This window comes from Hylaeus anthracinus, unplaced genomic scaffold, assembly GCF_026225885.1.
Source record: "Hylaeus anthracinus isolate JK02 unplaced genomic scaffold, UHH_iyHylAnth1.0_haploid 11989, whole genome shotgun sequence".
Classification (NCBI taxonomy): Eukaryota; Metazoa; Arthropoda; class Insecta; order Hymenoptera; family Colletidae; genus Hylaeus; species Hylaeus anthracinus.
Window position 1 is genome coordinate 6,762,656 of NW_026534337.1, and position 21,768 is coordinate 6,784,423.

Genomic DNA, 21,768 nt, shown 5'->3' on the forward strand with positions numbered 1-21,768 from the left:
GTGATTATCGTAGATACGGTTCCTCTACTCCGTTAGTCGTTAGTTTAGGTGTCTTTTATTTAGTTGGCTGTTTCCATTTGTATTTCCTCTTCGGAAAACAAGCATCAATTTTGCATACGTAACGTTGAGAGCTTGGACGAGTTTTCCTCGTCAAATATTTAAAACTTAGCTGCATGTAGAACACATATGTGGATTATTCGACGTATCGAAGTATCGGCAGTACTATTCAAAGAATTGTCGATTATTTTCTTGTTGAGTCAATTAAGATCCTAGTGGACTATCTTCTCTTAATAGATCTATCTATTGGTTGCTTATTTCCAAAGCATTTCTTGCTGTTAGTGGTCTTCAGCTTCTCGTGTCTTAGAATACTCGACGCGATGCAGGTTCCTCGAGCAACTATACACTATAATTTACCCGTGCAGATTCGTGTACATTTTTCAAAAACTCTGTACCTCGGTTTTAGTAGGTATTTACCAGGGATGTATAGTAAGCAATTATTCGCGTTGCCAATGAAAATTCCTGATTTTGCGTGCGGTTGCGTTTTACGCTCGCGTGATCGTATTCTCGTCAGGGATGCTGCGACGTCGTACTCATTGCTAGCACGCAATGGGTACATCGACATGGCCAAATCCGGTGGCGCGTGAATGTGGCGGTGCCACATGTGCCCGACGCGCGTGCTTCCTATTGTTTTCTTCCGTCGTTGTCACAATATCTCGACCTGTCGACATTAATTGCAACGTTAGCTGTTCCGAGACCTCAGATCGTTCCGAAACTTGCCCCATCGTTGGGGATTGTTTTTGTAGTCTTGAGTGTGGCGGCCTCACTCTCGTCCTCAGGGGCTGTAGCTATGTCTGATTACTAGACTATGGATCTTTACGCAACATAAAATCTTTGCAATTGTATTTAGAAATATCGAACCTAAGTAGGAATTCATTTTACTCTGGAAATATTATAAAATGAACTTTACTTTCAATATTTTTTTATAACATTGCATGATGTGTTTATTTCGCATTCAAATTTCCTATGAATGCATACAGATCCTCAGTCTACCGATTAGTGATCGTAGCTACAGTACGGGATTAGCAATCCCGAGGTACCCGAGCTGTAGAAGAACTAGAGGGGTTCAAACAAACTACTGGCATCCGAATTAAGGATGCCAGAGAATGACGAAGAGAAATATACAAACAAATGCAAATGCAAAGTAACTTATCGCAAGAATTAAATGAATGTAAAGAGTGAACAAACCTAACACTGGTACATTAGGTGTTACAGTCAAGTTATAAGACCTTGCACCTTAATAAATAGAGATCACTAACTCGCCTCACCTATTGCAAAAGCTTAATTAATTTCGTCATAACCCATCTTAGATTTTTCACGAATTTTCGATAATTTTTCCATGCTCTCTTCTATTTGATTTTCGTGATGTTTTCCCTCGCTTTTAATAAATACCAAAAATAAATAACCGAATAAATAAACGACCGAATGATTCTGACGATATGAAATTTCGATTAATTTGATCCAGGAATTTACATCTCGAATATCCAATAAATATCAACGCACAGAATGTGAAATCGCATTTCATTTTGAAACTCTCCTCTCTGCCTCTTTTTTTTTTTTATTTTTGATAACGATCGCTTCGTTATTTTCGGGCGATACAGACGTTATCGACGATTGCGAGTCGCGTAAAATCCCGTGCAGTAAAGTGGATAGGAATACGGATCTCGATGGAGAAGACAATTTAACGCGAAAGTTTCGAAGGCGTTGGGAACAGAAGGTGACTCGATACTTTCATATAAAATAATTAACGAACGGACAGACGAATTGCGAAACTGTTTAATTAATTAAGTTCTATGCCGCGACTCTCTTCGCCAGCAGGTGTCCCCTTTTAGTAATGGTACAACGACGAAACAGTTATCGCAATTACTCGGACTTTCTCGCTGGATCTAATTTCTTTGGAGCGGACTTTTTCCCCGTTTTGACCGAATGAATAAATAATCCCACTTTCGGCAAACTTCACTTTCAAAAGAATGCTTTCCTTTACAAATAAATAGTAAGTTTACTCTAGAAAGGCACAGAATTAATTCCTCCAGCTGGACAGCAAAACCTCGCTAAAACTTCCTACCGCGACACTATCTTATTAAATCCGTGAAAAGCAGAAATGAAAATAAGCTTCGTATCACGAAAAATAAATTTCAGGAAAGTTTTAAATTAAAGTTAGGAAGAAAAGTTGACCCAGTAATTCAAATACAGGGAGGAACGTAGGTAGCAATGGTCTTCGGGAGTAGCGCAGCGAGGCTTGAACTTTCATTAACGCATTTCATTTTATTTAGCAGAAGGCTCGTTGAAAAGAGAGTCGAAAACGTTTTCCAAGCAGAGTAAACTGCTTGATTCGACTGCGTGGAGCCCGAGGAAACTGTTTCGCTATCGAGCGAGAGGGCGAATCTGTTTAGCGAGTCGTTTCAAGTGGCGTTCGGAGCGTTTTCGAAAAATGGTTAAAGTCGGAGGGAGAGAGCAGACACCTGTGTCTTTATGGGAATATCGGTATTATTTATGACGATTACGGAGCGGTACGAAGACGATACTTTCCCAAGGAATTTATCCTTGGGGGGTTGGGAGTCGCTGCAATTCCCTTGTAGAAGCTATGCGAGGGCATTCGTACCTGCCCTGGAAATAAAACCTGCTGAGATTTCTCTGAAAGGACAGAGAATTACGTGCTCGAGGTGGCCTTAGACAGGTCCCATAATCTCCAGGTACATGAGCAAGGAAACCCAACGACGAGAGCGGAACAACCGTGGGAGGACGATTCGAGCAGTCACGGGACGCGACTGAAAATTCAACTAAATTCGAAAAAAGAGGGCCTCGATGAAAGCAATGAGAGGAGCACGCTGGAACGAGCGTGGTTGCCAAGAGAGGAAAACAAGAAATACGACGGTCGTTAATTACCATAAAATTTCTCTCGAGCGTTCGAGTTTGGCGGAGAGCAAAACTTTGATAGAGATTAATTTTCGACGAGGGCATCATCCTTAAAGAAAAGAATTTTCGTAGACAAAAATGATTCTTCATTTTTATTAGGAGGTTGCATTGAAAACCACCGTTCTTCGTGTTTTTTGAGCATTTATTTTGTTAGGTTTATAGGAAAAATTAGATAGAGTTGTAATAGATAATAATCTTTATTATACAGCAGAAGAAGAGATAGATGCGCCGTGCTCACGTGAATGATTAACTGCGTAAGAGTACGGGAGCTAGATCGATAGGTGTATCGAGGTGTCATACAGCGCCACACTCGTTGATCTACGTATTAATATATCTATACATATATCACATACGTATACGGATCTCAACATATTTCGATAGTAAAGTATATAAAAGTATCAATCGAAATATTTGCTCTCAAAAGCTACTACTTTTTCCCACTTTTCCGGCAAAAGTTGAATTCCGCGACAAAAGAACGGTTTATCTTTCGAGCTTATCTATTCAGCAACCCAATTTTCAACTTCTTCGTAATTACGGAAATGTGTGTCTTCCAAACCATGTTGCACCGATCTGAACAAATGATAATCACTCGGGACTAGGTCTGGAGAGTAGGCTAGGCGAGGGAGAATCTCCCATTCGAATTCCGTCAGTGTTTCTTTTACAGTTCTAGCAACACGAGGCCGATCATTATCGTGGAGAAGGATCATTTTTCGGCGATTTGATGCAATCGATGGTCGTTTTTCTATCAAATTATCGCGTAAACGCTTCAATTGTTGGCAATAACGTTCGGCGGTGACTGTTTCATGTGGTTTTAACAACTCATAAAATAGACGGCTCTCACTGTCTACAGTATTCGCAGTAAAATCCACGTATACATAAACAGCGGCTTTCAATGCAACCTCCTAATATTATATTAATATTAATTCCAGTATTACTTTTATTTGGTTATCAATTTTTATTAGGCACAACCGAAGCCTCAATCTCTGTTCTTGAAATATCACAATCAGTCGCAGAAATTTCTTTCAATGTTGCATGAATGGTAGAAGCAGAGCCCTGTTGAAAACTTGGCGTTCTTCGTTATCGCGTCTTGAAATTCGAGTTTGGCGCGAGCGACAGAAATCCAAAGTTGCAGATTAAATACAGCGACGTTTGCCGAGTTGGCAGGTCGCTTCTGTCGGGCCGAACTTTCTTCCTGGAAACTTAATCTTACAAATTAGGGAAAATTCGGGAATAAGTTCCACGGGGTTGCGTAAAAGTTTGCAAAATACATGCACACGAAGGGTTTCGTTGCTCCCGAGGGCGAATTCGATACATCGAATTAAGAAAAAGTTCCCTTGAAGGGATCTCGAGCGACCTCGTTTTCCGTTTGAGCGAAGTGGAGGTTTCAAAGATTAGGAATGATTTCTTCGTTTTTACGTGGAGACAGAATCCAAATTTTGAGCTGTAGGGGTCAGAGGGTTCCAATATTAGATTCTCTGTTTTTATATGGAAATAGGAATTTCAGTTATGGGACCTGGAAACTTCACGCATTAAATATTGGGTTCATTCACGAGTAACTTCTATGGTTTAACTTACAATTTATTTCCGTAGACATTATAACATAATGAATTTCAATCAATTGTATAACCATTGATTATCGACTCGTTCCTATTTGGCAGGAAAATTAACCCCTTAACACTTTATTTACCCGGAGCCTATTTATAGGCTTTTTAATTCCAGTATTTAGCTTTTCGAATTTATTTACTGTGTTGATGGTTGTCTACTTACAATGTTCAGGCCTAGATTAATTCTTTTCTAAATTAAAAACTGTTTCTAAATAGCCCGGTAGATAAAATGTTAAGGAGTAACACCACTCTAGAGGTTGAAAAGAAGGCCTAACTTTGATAATTAATTTTGAGAGTATCTAAGGAATAGGATTTCTTTTTGCAAGGTTTATTTAACACATATTGAAGTATAAACAAAAATTATTGTATTATAATTTTAGTACAAAATGACGGCGACAAAGCGAGTCTTCAAGATTGACTTTTTTTTAAACGCCTTCACGGGAGGACGGTTTCCTCGTTGTGTATAAATGCTGGAACAAACAACCAAAAAATGATTGGTGTAAAAAAATACAACGTGTAAGACTCGCACGATTGGTACATACAACTTAGGTCCGGTTTGCCGAACCATACAATGTTTCGAAGGCTGGGCGATCTTGTTTACGTTTTGGGCCCAAGCTTTTGGAACGTAAATTGTAGGGGTTAAGAGGTTTTATGAAAATTCATGCACATTGAACACTCATGCATGAGTAATACACTCTATGAATTTATAAAAGACGAGTCCCTGGCAACGTTACAAAACTTTGGCATCTACTAGGGGTTGTTAAGGGGTTAAAAATAGCGATCATGTTCCTCGAGAACACGATTACTTATTTTGCACGATTATTTACCTGCAGCGGAAGTTATTTATGAATGAACCCCAATACTTTCTCCTTTTTTAAATGGAAATAGGAACTACCAAAACTGCCCATCCCACTATATCCTCTATCTAATATTTTATTTACAACAAAAAAATGTTATAACATCTCTTCTACATTTCGGCTAAACGAACCTTCACCCTCTTGAAAATGCTGGCTCTCGCGTACCACGGTTAGCAGACTTTGGGGAAAGGTGCGCGCTCCGGAGAGATCGTGATCGCGACCGTTCAAATGAGGCTAATTAGGATTTAACATATGCCCTCGCCGTAGCTAATGAAGCCAACGACCTAGCCGGGCGCCTATAAACGGAAAACGGCAAAACTAAGTCGGTTTTCTCTTTGCGCGAAAGACGAGAAACGATCCTAGTAGACGACGCGACGAAGAGCTGTAGTCGCGCGACGAATCGGACGCTAAGTCGCTGAATGGAAGTGTGGACTCGGTGATAAAAATCGCCGCTACTCGTACGTGATTCCGCCTTTTAACGAGCTACTTTCGCGGCTACTCTCACGAGCTGCTCCTTCGGTACACGTGTTGTGTAACTGGATCATCATGTGGGACTAGGACAGGGACTTCTTGCCCGATCTTTTTCTTTTCGCGTTCGAGCTGAATTCGAATAGACACGCGAATTATTTTGCGCGACCATCAAACGTCTGGATGCTCGTTTGGTGCACAAGTGAGCCGAGTTGGGTAATTTTTTTATTTTTGCAGTTTTAGCTTCAGTTCATTTTGACGTGTTTTGTGAAGCTTTATAACTCGTGTCTGCTGTGAGATTATGAAATACACCAAAATTTTCATCATAGCTTCGAATGTTTATTATTTATTCATAAAACGTAATAGTTGGCAAAGTTTTGTAACATTGCCAGGTACTCGTCTTTTATAAATTCATAGAGTGTATTACTCATGCACGAGTGTACAAAGTGCATGAATTTTTATAAATTCTTCGTACATTGTAAATTTCTAAGATTGACCACTACCTGGGAAAATACAGTTAGTAAAATATGTCTATCCAAAAATCATTCGTATTTATTAATGTAGGAATAACGATGGAGCTGTAGGAAGATTAAAAGTGTGTGCAGACTCCGAAGATGTGTAAATTCAGAGATTCGTATAAACCGGGAAAGCTTCTGTACTTTTTAAAACCTACATGGTCTGTTAAATAGCGCTTTAGGATTTCCCCGTGTTTTCTTAGAGTTTTCCAGCGCTCCGTTCGAGCGACAACGAGCCTTTGCGACTCGCATATCGTCGACGTTTGTTTCACGATTTTCCCGTAGCTCGCAGGACGATTCCCGCAGTTTTTTCCCTCCAGCAAGTGAAAAGAATATTTCCGCTCTAGAAACCGCGAGTGATCGATTTCGATACGCGGATCGACGGACGCGCGGTTCCGCGCCACGCGAGATAAACTTTTCACGCTCGTCCTCGACGCATCGAAGATACCACGAGAGACTTTCCCGGTCTCTAATTAGTGTAACGAGCCAACATACCAGGTTAAAATGTCGCCTAACCACGCCGACAAGAATCTTTCGTTGCTCTTGTGCCGCTCGCTCGGGAATGATACCTGTTACCGCAGACGTTAAAGGGTTAGGGATACTTCGCGAGGCAGAAAAGTTGCGCTTCTTCAGGAATTTTCATCTATGCTCGGTTAATGTATGTTGCGAGCAGTGTTTCTCTATTCGAGAGATATATGCTTTAAGATATAACAAAAATTTTCATTGAAAAATCTACAAAATTCTTGGAGATACGAATGATCTCGTAGGATTCAAATGTAGTCAATCCCATAAATACTTTCTGTGTTTATTGAAGGAATTTGTCTAAATTAAATGATAGGCTTGATATTTACAAATAAATTTTTTATTATATACATATATACTAGTATAAAGTTTGTACATATTTATAATGAAACATTTATCTGAAAACATTGAACCTATTATTTAATTTAGACAAACTTCTTTAGTAGACGTAGAGGATACGAATATTTATGAGACTGACTGTATACTCTACTTTTTCATGAAATATGGGGAGAATTACTATATCATTATTAAAGCAAAACACGAATGGTGCTTTTAAAGCAAATTTTCACATATACATTGACATTAGACAAAATTAGTACATAAATAGGCCAGTCGGTAGAGAATTAAAACAGAAGGGTTTTTTTCATACGTTAAAACATCTTATCGAAAAATCAAAATATACATTTCGTAGCACATGACATCAACTATTAAAATCTTTTTTTAAAATAAAAATTGGTTCTACGGTAACGCATACAGGTTCGCTGGAAAAAAGCGCACTGAAAAATTCAGATCGCGATGGTGAGAAAACTAATTATCCGACAATCTCTGTCTTTTGCACACATAAAGAACACATTAATCGCTACCTATTCCCAAAAGGCCAGCGCTTCAGCTCCAAAAATGGCGGAGTTGTGAATCTGTGAAAAAACGCTGAATTTTCCGGTTTTCTCAATTTTTCCCTGTTTCTCATTATTCGATCCAGACGTTTAAGGTCTCATTCTGTAGGTATTTTTATCATCTACATTTTATCTCCGTGAAGCATTGATATTGCTGCGTTAGTTTAAAATTTATAAGCAAAAAACGACAAAAATCATGATTTTTTTGGTTAAATTGTTTATAACAAGAAAAGGGAACAGAGTTGGAGGTGAAAAACATGTACTTATTAATCTACGCATCACCTTTTATGTAATTGCTCAATCGGTTTGCTATTAGTGTTTTTGTCACACAAAAGTACTTTACTGATTGGCCTAAAACGTCCTCAAGCGGAAGCGTGGCATTACTTCTCCCCTCCGGAGGTTAACTTTTCCGTTCCCACCGATTCGACTCTTCCCCCCTCGAAAACAATTTTATCGAGGTGCACGCCCATAGATCCCCGCGAAAAACAAAGAGACTATTCGACCTGGCGTTTATGGCCGCGCGATCTACGTTCGATCCCTTCGATTCGAATGGGAGATAATGATGCTTCCGCCTACGCGGCCGATAGAGGCGAAACGACGACTGATTATTTGTTGTCGAGGAGCCAGCTGCGCCACGGGTCTAATAATTTACGTAGCCTAAGCGCGAATCGACGAGAAATCGCGTAGGTGAGCGGGAGAAAGGGAAAGCAAAAGGGCCTGGGGTACGACGAGGAAAGCAGACGTCGAGGACCGAGGATATTCGAGGTTATGTCACGGTTCACGTCGTGACTCACGACGTATTATTAGTCACCGTTCGTTCTCGTGACTCCCAGGACGAGTAGAAAACGGCTTCCAATTGGCCTTCAGCCTCCTTCGAGGATTCCTCCGCAGGAGATACGAGATCCGCTATGGTGAAAAATTTGTCGAACGGCTCGCACCATGTGGGAAAATTTGCTTCTAGTTAGTTCGGTTCGAAGGTCGCATCTATTCTCAATTATGTTCCCAAAGGATAAAATTTTGATTCCTTGCTTGACGAAATTTTCTTTATTCTTTCTTCCTTGACGAGCTTGACGAACTTCTTTATAGATACAAGCCTCATCCTGATGATCATCGCTAGATTGTGGGTATTAATATATTTATGAGAAGGGTACATACAAACAAAATATATAAGAGTGTGTACAATTGCATAATTATACTTTTACATGGTTCAATTTATGTTTTTGGGCTGTGTATGTACACACACGAATTCGTATAAACACCCACAATCTAGTCATTACAAAGTGTACATAGTTGAAAATTATCAGGTGAAGAAATGAATTGTTTGCCTTCAGACTTGATTATTTAGAACTCTATTTCAAACAGAATCTTTTCATCTTGATACATTAACGTGCCAACCTTCGCAGTAATGAATCACTTACACATATTACTTTGACACTCAATTTTACAACTACATTATGCACTTTTTTGGAACGCTTGACTGATGGAAAATTAACCCTTTGCACTCGAGAGGTGACTCTCAGTCACAACTAGGTTCTCTTTAGGTTTAACTTCTTTGGACCTCGAAGTGCCAATAAAATGATTGTCGTTGAGGCAAAGGTGACCTGATTCTCAAATCACAAATTAGAGATCTCATTTTCGAAGTCAATATAATCTTAGCATTCCTGCCAATAGAATGCTAAGAATGCATCTCGAGTTTCTGGTAGATACCAGAAAAAAAGGCTTCGAGTGCAAAGGGTTAAAAGCGAAGCAGGCTCATTGAGTTTACCTTGAAAAGACCCAGAGTTAATTTCTCCACCCAACGCTGGGTTCGTCGAACCCCTCTGCAGATAAAATAGATAACATTGCAGCTCCATTCCTCGATCCCACGACGTTATCGTCATTGTTGCTAACAATTTCTTGTGCGACGACGTACGTCGCGCGATCACACGGCCAATAAGGACGTAGCCCCGCTCGCAAATGGTCAGCGAAACGATTTCCATCGGTTGCATTCATTGTTCGTCGTTGAAGGCGGACGTATGCGCGTAGAATTGCAACAGGAAATCTAATCCGTTCGTCCCACTTCGCAAATGGTCCGTGGCCTTTGCTCTTATTTAATAAACGGGTCGTGAACGTCGGTGCCCGGCGGGGACTTGTCCGACAAAGTGACTGCGATTAGGCCAATTGAAGCGCCGTTAGCCGCGCGTTGTCTCGCTCGCGGATCCGTCATGCAATCTGCGATAATTGACCGAATCGCTGATTATCTGGCTTGCCGGACCAAAATCTGCGAAATGAACGTAAACAAGCCCTGAACAGTCCATTGAAACATGCTTTTGGCAGCTGACGAATCAAGTCTTTGGTCAGATACGGTTAAGTGTAGGGATGATTTAAAATAGTAAGGGTGCGTATAAGAGTTGAACGAGAGACTGAAGTATGATTTAGATATGTCTGACTCGGATTAGTACTTGCTAGGCTGTGGATGTTGATGCATTTATGGCAAGTGAAAATATGGGAAAATGGCTGAGGTTGTGCATGAATGCAAAAATATTAGGTTGTCCCAAAAGTTTCTTCCGTGACTTGCACTCAATTATTTTGTGTGGCAGTGTCGTCTGTAAATACACAACCGAATTTCTTAGATGTCAACGTTGTAACAGTAATGGAGCAAAATGAATCGTACGCAATTCGATAATGTAACATTAGACATAAAATATTGTGTATGTATTACTTATTAATGAAATGGAAGAAACTTTTGGGACAACATAATACATAAAATAAATGTTACAGTGATCAGAAAATGACGTGTACCCATCATTTAAATCTCAATTCTTCATCTAAATCTGTAAACATATGAATTTGTATGAACATCTGCAGACTAGTAATTGATAACTATCGTAACTCAAGCCTTTATTTAGATTTCTATCAGTTTCAACCCTTTGCGGCAACTCGTGGCATTTTTTCTCTGACATCTACCATGGACTCGAGATGCTTTCTTAGCATTTTATTGCCACGAAAGCTAAGCATTTTATTGACACTTTGAGATCCAAAAAAATTAATTATTACTGCTGGTAGATTTGCTGCGTCGAATCTAGTGGTGACTGAGAGTCACCTCTCTAGTGCAAAGGATTAAATGTCTCACATAAAATAAAAGCGTTCGTTCTGATCCTCCCCCGAATTGCACAAATACAAAGCGTCTCTATAGATCGGAGGGAGTCCATCGTTCGAGCAGCTATTCGAACTGTTATACACTCACAGTAAATATTTTCCCTTACTCATTTCTGACCTATCCAAATCTTTCCTTTAACCAAAACAACAACTTTCACCATTACTCATTCCCGACCCTTCAGCTTCCAAACTCTTCTTCCTTTGCGATCCAGTCATAGCCCAAAGTCCAGTTTCCGAAATCCATAAAAGGCCCTAGTTTTTCATCCAGCAGTTAGTTATCAGTAGACTGCGGATTTTATGCATTCATGACGTATAGTAATATGAAAAAACATATAAAAAATATACATAATGTATGTTGAATATAATCTATTAATTAATATAATAATTTAATATTACGTTTTACATGGGTGTATATAACTTTTGGTTATATTTTGTATATATTTGTCATATTAACTTGTATCATAAATGCATAAAGTCCGCAGTCTAGTTATCAGTTTTACCGCGCGCAGACTAGTTCGTAACGGCACGTCGAATTTTATAATAAATTATTGTTTTCCATGGACATCGGTCTTTAATTGAACAATATTAAGTGAAACCGTATCTCCTGTCGACGATATCGAAGTATAGGACTGAACCGGGCATCACAGAACGTTTGTCGCGTGTCTATAGAGATCCAAAAGGCTTTTCCATACGTGTATCCTTGGGTTTGGTAGCGGATAAGTCGGTCTACCATAGGTTAATAGAATCCTTCCTGTCGACGTTGGGCTGACGGCGCTGGGTATTAGCTATGTAAGTGGATTGCTCCCCGGAGACAGCTCGCGCTACCCTGCTGAAATTTCCCACTCTGAAGGCGAACGGGGAACCCTAGAAATCCCGTGTAACGTAGTTATCTCCCTGACGTTGGCCGCCCAAATTGCGCTCGAGTGTCCGCTTGCATTGTGGACGCTGGTTGTATTATCTAGCGTCAGTTTTGAAAATTGACTTAGTTTAGCCGCGGCATCGGGAACAGTCTCGAGATCGACGCGATCTCGTCGCATGTCCTGAGGAACATGCGGTCTTGTTATCCTGATCACCGAACTTGCGGCATAAATGCGAGCGGCGAACGTCGGCCGGTACCGAAAAGACCAAACTGTTGTCAATCGCACAGATTGAAGCGTCGTGTTAGACAGTCGTCTATGAGATGAGTGAATATTTTATTTCCAAAATTTATTTTCACTTATTTCTACACACTTATTCCCATTCCAATTACCAAATAATTGTTCATTACGACAGTTTATGTGTCGTCCTTGTGCTCTCCGGTATGTCTTCTTCACAGGAATTTCAAAATCTGAAATTAAAATAACGTGGAATATTCAGAAATAATATTCCGAGGTATATTAAACCGCAATTTTTTAATTCACGTCGACGTGATACGCGTATTTTTCTAGTCTAACAAAACGAATTCTGTGAGTTTGCACGAGTTTTGATTAGCGCAAGGTATCGATAGAGAAGCGCCTCGGGGGTTAGGTCGATATTCTGTGGTTTTTTCGTCGGAGTCGGAGTGGCATCGGTTAAAAGCCTTAGAAACGTCGCTAGCTTAAGTACAACGATACGTATCGTCTCGAGAAAAATTGGACACGGTCCACGAAAGTTTCCCTCGAAGCACCGCTGGCTCTCATGGTTCCAGCTGGCATATTAAACGTATTTTTTAGACACTGTCTCAACCTTGTACAGGGGAGTTAAAAGTCGTCGAAAGTTGAGCTTTTTCGCAATAATCCAGCGCTAAAAATTCTTTCTCGGGTAGCTTAGACGTCAAAGGAACCGTCTGCTGTTTGTATTTGCGGTAAGTTTGCTATAGAAACCACCGACATCGACGAGGCTCTGTCTGTGGCACAGCCTGAAGCGGGGAGCGATTGTTTGCCCAATAGAACATTGTCGTTTGAGAAAAGCTCTTCATCGAAACAGCGACAGTCGTGGTGAAAGTTCAAAATTACTTAGGTGGACTATTCGCTACAGTAAGTCGCTTTCTTGCTCCGATGTGTTCTGTCAACATTGCGGTTGAACGACCTCAATCTTCGATCAAAATTTTCGTTAAATATCTGTTCTAGAAGCAGAGAGAAAGGAACACCACTAAAACTGAAAATAAAGTAAAAGTTGACTAGATACTTCGATTATTTCGGTTCGTTTGTCGAAGTTTGAGGTGTTCTTACTGTCTGTTTGAAATAGTTGAAGTGTCTTATGAGTGGAGCCTCTCGAAATTTCTTGGCCGCGGCCTACTTGGACAAAGCACATAACTCGACGAGTCTGCCAGCCCCTCCCATAACCCTCCATCGGCGATAGATCATATTTTACCGTCAGGGTGAGCCTATAAATGCCGTTCGAAATGTACGACTATGGAGTAGACTTATTGCTCTTCAGCCTGCGTCGGTCCGGAGACGAAATTCCCTCTTAAGATCCTGTAACTCCCTGCATAGGAGGCAAAGAGGATTCAAACACAGGAAAATTTGAATTGCCGCGCTTACATTTTTCTTTGAATGTGTATACTCATCACAAGTATTTTATTAGGTGTTCAACGTTTTCCACTCATCGGCTCGAAGTTCAAATTCCACTCAAGCGTTCGATATTTATAACCGTGATACCGTGTGCAGAAACATGGAATATCATGGAAATTACTGTCGATGCAACCCGTGTTAAACACGATTGTACCTTCATCGAATGTTTAGTGTACGTAGTTCACTATTCGAAATATTAACTATCCTGTTTGAGTACGCGGCCCATAATTGCTTGTGTTAGCAACAATGTTTCTCTGGAATTGGTTGAAGCTCGCGTAACTCTGTTTGGAAATTCCGTGAGAACCCAAGTGTTTAGTTAATCTGCTTCGGAATGAAGTATTCTTTGAAAATGAAATCCAAGAAAATAAATGCTTCAGGCTTTTCTTTTAACGCGATATCTATTTCGATTTCTTCCAAATGGCTTCTTGGTGAACCAAGTACCGTACCATTTTCGTTTCAACACACATTTAGTCACGACTAAAAAATAATTTACTCCGTCTTCAAGATATATATATAGACACTTCGCTAAAGGAAAAACCAGTACTCGTATTCGTTTCCTCGGAATTAATTCCCAAAGGAGACTTTATTATAAAGCAATTGACTAGCCTGGTCTGTTTAAACGAGTGGCGTCGACGGAGCGCATTCTTCTTTGAAATAAATAGGAACGGAGGCGGAGGTGAGTTTAATTCTCTTTTCTTCGCTTGCTATCTGCGAAGAAACGACACCGTTAACCGTTGTTTCGTTCGTCTGGTATGCATATAGACGGTGTTGCGCATTCCTTCTCGCAGCCGTTTTTGTTTTATTGCGTAGTTTCTCAAAGAGTAGCTCCTGAAGCGATCGGAGGCGAGTTTTCCACCGGGAATCCGCCATTTCGCGTTTTAACCGATAAAGCGTTTAATTGTTTGTTCTCTCGATAAACGGCGGGGAGCGTTTGATTAATTGATACTACAACCTGGGCAAATTTATCGGTGTTCGTATTATGTTTTAATTCATAAATATTCACGTCGTTCGTAAACGAATATTCTATATCGCAAATAAACTGCTAATTAACGTTCGCTCGATGGTAGTTATTTAATAATTAATCCGGCGTACATCTAATAATTATATAGAGCCCCGGAACATATATCACGAGCGCTCGAGGCGTACGTTTTCCCGGATAACGAGTCATTGTTTCTACGGCGGAACGCGTATCCCAGCTGCTAAATCGCGTCGATAACGAAGGATAGAGATTAGAATTTACAGTTCGAATTGTTACGGTGAAATTTTAGTCTTTTCATTGCTATAGCACGAGGAGTAGGTAATCAAATTGCGACACAACGGGGTCTGCTTCGGAAATTAATTGTAAGGAAACGAATACGCACCATGACTTTTCATTTTACACAGTGGTTACGTGCATCTTGAGGATCCGGAAAATTTTTATTTTAGTTGGGAATTAATTAGTTCGCAATGTTGGGACCCAGGTGAGGAACGAGGAGACCGATTTTTGTACACTTACAAATATATATCGGACGTTTCAAAAGTACAACTCTGGATATACAAGGAATACTTGCGGAAACAAAATAACCGACTGCCACGCATGAGGATCGAAAACAGTAATACTGCTCTTTTGAAGATTTCTAAATCTTATATCCTAGACCTCTTGCATTGAGAAGAGGGTAACTATGACTAACTATGACTTGGTACTTGATGACCAACTCGTCTAGGATGAGTCGTTCATGTCCCCGCAAACTTCCTGTAAGGTTTTTGAACTTTGATAAGGAATGCGAGAAACAAGGCTGATTAATTTATTTTGAACACATTGATTCCAATATGCTTATCTGTACTGAACAAATTGGTTGGTCATCGAACAGCAAAAAGGGGCTCTTTTAGGAACTGGTGTTAGTTTTAGTAGCTATTTTTTTTTATTTCACGATATAATATTCTTATCCCCACCGGAGTTGAACGCGTCGGCAGCACTCTCCCCATGTCGTTAACCGCGAATCTCCTCAAAGAATTCCGCATCCGTGTACCTGGGAATCAAGTCATCCGGTTGGAGGCGCCCCGGCGCCGTCGTCGCGACGTCGAAAGCAAAAATTCCTTTATCAGCGCGAAAGTTACCTCGGTTCGTGTTTATTCGCTCCTAAGGGGTTTCAATTTTATCGCCGTTTCGCGGCGTTTTTCGTCGAGGGAACGAACGTGCTTAATATTGCAAACCGGGACTTCCAGGCTTGTAACGCGAGCAAACTGGCCCAGGGGAATCGTCTTCTGCTTCTCGTTTCTTTTGCATCGCGAGAATGAACACGTAGGGGACTTTGAGATGTCGATGCAATATGAAAACGTGTCGTTCCCTGAAAGGCATGCCACACTTTGGCATACGTTATTTGACACTTTGACGTCGCGCACACGTGACTTCGTCGAACAGCGATCTTACTCTGCAGATATATTCTTATCCTATCGGGGACTAGTTTCAGACCTGTTCGGTATACCTGGGCTGGAGTCTTGCGTCATGTAGGTTCGCTAGATTTCGTTAGGATAATAGGATAACACTTTTGCTACGGACGCAAATAGGTAGCCGTTCGCTGAGAGCTCCAATTAGGACTTTTTTTTTTAATGAAAAATTTCTTACAAATGTTCTAATATGATTATTTTGAAAAATATATATTTATGGTAATTTATTTGATATATAATATGATTGCCGAACACAAAAAATGAAAATTGAAAAATAATAAAAACAACCACATATTTTCAATTGGACGCACGTGTGCGTCATTCGCAGCGAAAGTGTTAAGAAATTTATCATTCTTATCCAAAGTACGTCTTATTTTCCGAACAGTCTATTTTATATATTTTTGGAATCATACATATCCCGATATACTTCTTTCCTTATTTTCACTCGCTATGCATGCACACACATGCATTTACCACGTGCACTTGGAACAGCCAGTCTAATGATAAGGTGTGGTTCAACTTGGAAGCCTGCTGGTATTGTACGTTTCTTTGTGAGGCCCCTATAACTTCTACCACCTTCCTCCAATCCACACGAAACTTTCCTTGGTTACTCTTCGGTGCTCCCATGAGAAATATAAACTACATACTTCGACCAAATATTATCATTATTATTACAATTATCCTTATAATCTTTCCCCTCATTCCATAAGCATTTACCTACTCCTTCCTAAGTCAGGAATTGTTAAACTATCCTGTTTTGCTCGAAACTTCCTCGATTCTGCCGCAAAGAATGCCACTTGCAACCTACCGTAAACAGGATCGAAGATCCATGGCACGCTAAACCCACGGAAAAGTGTCTGTCGACGCGCTCAATCCCCCGTGCCGTTGCAGACGGTTCGCATTAGCGGGTCGTGGCTTATCGCGGCGAATACCGCGGTCGTAAATCTGATCGCGTTTACACGCCGCGCCCAGCGTGAAGTTTACGTTGTTCCGGGCGCCGTTTGTAGCGGGCGTCGCGTTTGGCCCGTTCACGAAATCCGGCGACGATTCGCGATTAAGAGTCGCTTATCGCGAGCGTTACCACCCCCTCCGAGGAAACTTCCAGCCGTTTATTCGAGGGCAAACACGGTCCTCGAGAAGCAATCGTCAGGCGTGACTTTTAAAAGCAAACGTTCGAGTTAGATGAATGCATTTCTTTTTATATTCATACGTGCCGGGAAGTTTATTAACCCTTTAGGCTCGAGAGGTAGTCATATGTTAACGTGATACAGCGACTCGAGAGGTGACCGAGAGTTACCACTAGGTTTCACGCAGCAAATCTACAATACCTAATGTTTCTTTAGGTTTAATTTCTGTGGAGCTCGAAGTGTCAATAAAATGATTGTCGGCGAGGTAAAGGTGACCTTATTCTCAAATCTAGATCGCTTAGAATTCATGTCAATAGAATGCTAAGAAACAACTCGAGTTGCTGGCAGGTACCAGAAAAAAAGGCCTCGAGTGCAAAGGGTTAAATTTAGTTTCATTGTGTTAGGTAGTCTAATCACCATAGCAGATTTAAATAAGGCGCGTAAAATGTTATGAAGGCAGTAATGATAGCAATCATGCCATCTGTGCGCAAATAAGAGTATTTACTGGCGTTTTCCTGCTTCTTCTTCGGTTTTTTTTTGCGCATTATGTATGTAAGATCTCTGTACGACGAACCGCGTGGCGAACGATTAAATATATATTGTTTTGGAAATAGCTGAGTATTTGACTAATCACTAGTGCAATATAAACTCTAAAACATTGGAACTCGAAGTATGAATAAAATGATTTTCGATGGAGTTAGGGTGATGGAGTTAGAGTTTAAGGGTGACCTGATTTTCAAATCTCAAAGTAGAGATCTCATCTTCGAAGTCAATCTAAACTTAGCATTCGTGGTAATAGAATCCTAAGAAAACATCTGAAGTTGGTGGTAGATATCAGAAAAAAAGTGCGTATGTTAGTGGAGTCTAAGTAAGCTGTATTCTTGGAGGTCCGAACCATAATGAATAAGATGGTTGGGGTGGGGTGGTAGAGTACTCTATTAGCTTGGATTGTACAGGTGTTGTAGTTGATTGTGAGCTGCGCACCCTTAACAAATAAATGAACATAGCTTGCGTTCCCTGCTTTACATCAAAGAAACCGTCTCTATCAGTTGAATAACAAACGTCGCGTGGTGCGCAAGGTAGATGCGCAGGAATCTGTTCCTCGTCAAATCGTCGCATTCGACGAATCGCAGGGATAGATACCGAGCTAAAGACCAAATTAAATTAAATTTCAAGCCTCTGATTGTGTTGCATTATTTCATGATATATTTTAAATTTTCCACCTTCTTAAAAATGCGTTGAATCGTACATAAATTATTTCCAAGCAATTCAGATCGCTTCCTTTTAACATTTCCTGATAATTAATTCGAGAGATAGACAATCTTTTTCTCTGTTGAACAGTTCAGGATGGTTTATTGTTACTGCAGTTTCGGTTCCTATTGGCTCCGGTTTGTCTACTCCTTGACTTACAGCATTGTTCTCCGTTAACTACTTTCCGACCAGGTTCATTGTCTCCCAAGCCCTATCCGTCTTGCAGAGCGCGGGTCGTGCCGTTCAATTTAACAGGCTAGGAAGTCAAACGACGTTTTCGGGAAGGTTTCGAGCCGGTGCCCCGTCGCAACACGCTGTCTTTTGCATAGAAATTACCGTGAAAAGCGCGTTCAATTACGCGAGAGGACGCGATAATGAGAGTGTGAAGAATAATTTGTACGAGCACTCGGGATCTGGAGCAGCTCCATTAAATTCAATCATTCGGAAAACACGGACGGAAAGGAAAACACGAGGCTGGCAAGCGTGAATCCTGTGCGGATTCCGATTCGCGTGGAATCTAGGTGCTTTATCCAGGTTAATTATTGAGGAATAAGGCGAAGGAGATGTTAGATAGCATTGTAAAATTGGCAAACATTCTCTTTAGACTCTGACTTGTCGCTATCGTGCTTTACTCTATCGAGTTTTACTCTGTCAAGCTTTACGCTTACGAACTTTAAGCTTTTAATAAATCAGCTTTCGGCACCAATTCCGTTGTTTCTAAAATCTAAGAAAATTGTAAATTGAATCTCGTGTGCTCGTAGCGTTATAAAATTGTATAGAAATTGTAATGAGATTAGGTGGACCGTCGCTTCCATCGATTCCGCGTCTTACTTCCTACCTCGTTTGATAGAAACGTTATCCGGTTCGCGCGAAAAGCTATGGGGGCTCCTCACGGTTTTCCGTTTCGGCTCCGAGAAATATATTTGACATGGATTCGATTAGAAAGAAAATTCTATTACACGGAATCGTTCAATTGCGGCGGAATACATTCTATTCCGGTTGACGCGGCTGCGTGCAGCGAGTTCGTTTGTCGAATAAGGCAACCTACCAACCAGGTACCGTAATTGCGTGGCCATTGCCTCTGTATTCGGCGAGAAATAGTGGTTAAGGTGGAAAATATGAGGGAAACCGAGGTAACTGGTGCCTCGGACTGCGAAAAAAGAGGAACCGCGAAAAAATATATATAAAAGTCGTTCCCTCGTGTTTCTGCTTTGTCGGCGACTTTGATAAAGTGGATAAGAGAACAATTTCGAAGACGCAGACGTTGCCGCGACCGAGGAGGCCGCGTCGCGAACGGGGAACAACATTTTTATTATTAAATTCGGGTAGTTTTCAGCGGGATGATGGTATTATGAAACGTTTTAGTAACGCATGAACACAGACGCTACTTCGTTTTATTTCTCAATTTCCTGACTCTGTGGAAAATGCTTCCTCTTGTACTACACATAATTTTAAAAGTTTTCAGCAAGCACCAAAAATGGGAACAAGTGTTTCTTTAATGGAAGGATTCATTGGTAGATGAAATCTGAAAAATTGTCGTAAAGCTGATGCTCGGTTTATAGATTGTTCTTTTATTTAAAAATGATACTAATTAGTTGGTTTCTTTGTATGTTGTAGGACACGCGACTTGACGATCGCAAGGACTTCCGAAAATTCTAAAGTGGACATGCATATCGAAGATCGGCCTGAAGCTGCACACCGATGACGCAAGGTAAGCGCGAATTCAAATTTTCATTGGAAACGCGAATTGAAGACTGAATACAAACGGGTTGCAAGTGTGATTGAAGAATAGAGTTGATGGATTGAAGGGTTACGGATTGAAGATTGGTATCAGAAGGCAAGGATAAAAATGCTATTGTAGTTTTAGACGAACCTACTATTGTCTACTTTAGCCCTTAAATGTCCTAAGGTTTAAATTTAATACCGGACTTTTAAATCGAATTGTACACTTGCAATTGGTTTGTTTTTAATATTTGCTTGTATGTATGTTACCATTGCCTAATGTTCATTTGAACAAAAGTTAAAAATATAAATGTCAGCTGTCAAAATTGTTCAAATAATAAATACATCGATACTTTTTTAAATTTAGTTTGAAAAATCAGGCTTTTAAGGATTGACACTAAACCTACCACGACCGGTCAAACGACCGTTTTCAAATTTTTGTATACAGTTTTTCTATATTATATATGAATTATGTACAATTGTTTCATGCATTATTCAATTTAGTTCCACGTAAAATATTGTTGTAGTTAATTGAAAGAAGTGCCTTTAAAACTAGCCGTTTGTTCCATAGCAGTAGAAATAGTTACAAATGAACTTTGGTAGGTTTAGTGTTAATTCCTCTATTATTGTATGTAGTCTAAATCGATGCACCCATCTAGTAAAACACACCTGTATTTGCAGAGACATTCTGTAGACTCTTTCAGCCTCTTTAGATAGACTGCATCATAAAACTTTCGTTTCTTTTTACATCACAACACGATACAATTTAATTTATTAGTGGGACCGAAAAGTAATTAAAATTTCCTCGACTTGGAACAGTTTTTCAATGAAAAATCGGCCTTTTATAAAAAAGGAATCAAACAACTGTTTTTACGCCGTCAAAAAGTGTTAGAAAATAATGGAAATTATTTTGTCGATTAGTAATTAAGATTTCTTTAATAAATAAATGTTCGGTCCCCCTAATATATTTCTCTCGATAGAATGGCTAATTACAGTGTGTGTAGAAAGTATTCGTACACCAATCAATTTCCAAAAAAACTATGTAAAATTGTAATTTATTAACTTATTTTTTATAAACAATAAGATTCTACATATTCTCGGAAATCTCTAGAATAGATACATTACAAAAAAAAAATAGCTATTTATGTAAGTTGCGAAATTAAGAAAGAAACAATTAACCGATAGAAATATTGAAGCAATAAGTATTCGCACAACTGTTTAATTTTTAAAACATCATTAAAAAAAGAAATTTACATTCATTTATAAGTATTTGATATACTTCCTTCGCGGGATTTCCTTTTGATTTTATAATTATTGCAACTCTTCTAAGCGTTAAATTACCTAAATTATTAGTTATTCGAAGTGGGATCTTCTTCCATTCTTCTATTAGAGCCTCTTTTAAAAGTACTTTACTGGAAATTTGATGTTTTCTAATTCGTACGAAGCAATAAACTAATGTGTTTACGTTACACACTGTACTGTAAATGGTTCGTCATAAGAATCGTACAAATACTTATTGCTTCTATGCTTTTACCCACTTTTCGCATTTTTTTGTTAACATCACAAATTATATCGACTAGTAAATGTTGTTTGGACTATATCTATCTTAGAGACTTCCGAGAATATGTAAAATATCATTGATTATAAAAAAAGAAGTTAAGAAACTACAATTTCACACAAAAGTTTCTTGGGAAATCGATCGGTGTACGAATACATTCTACACCCACTCTATTTATATAA

The 21,768-nt window shown here is 39.8% G+C and overlaps 1 protein-coding gene across 2 annotated transcripts in view; it reads left to right on the plus strand.

The window, feature by feature from the left end:
• The window catches only part of LOC128887751 (CD151 antigen-like), a 104,391-nt gene that overhangs the window by 14,153 nt on the left and 68,470 nt on the right, over nucleotides 1-21,768 (plus strand). For both annotated transcript variants that reach the window (XM_054143983.1, XM_054143984.1), the window contains exon 2: nucleotides 19,924-20,017. The gene's annotated coding sequence lies outside the window, so the exon portion shown is untranslated. The remainder of the gene's footprint in view (nucleotides 1-19,923; nucleotides 20,018-21,768) is intronic.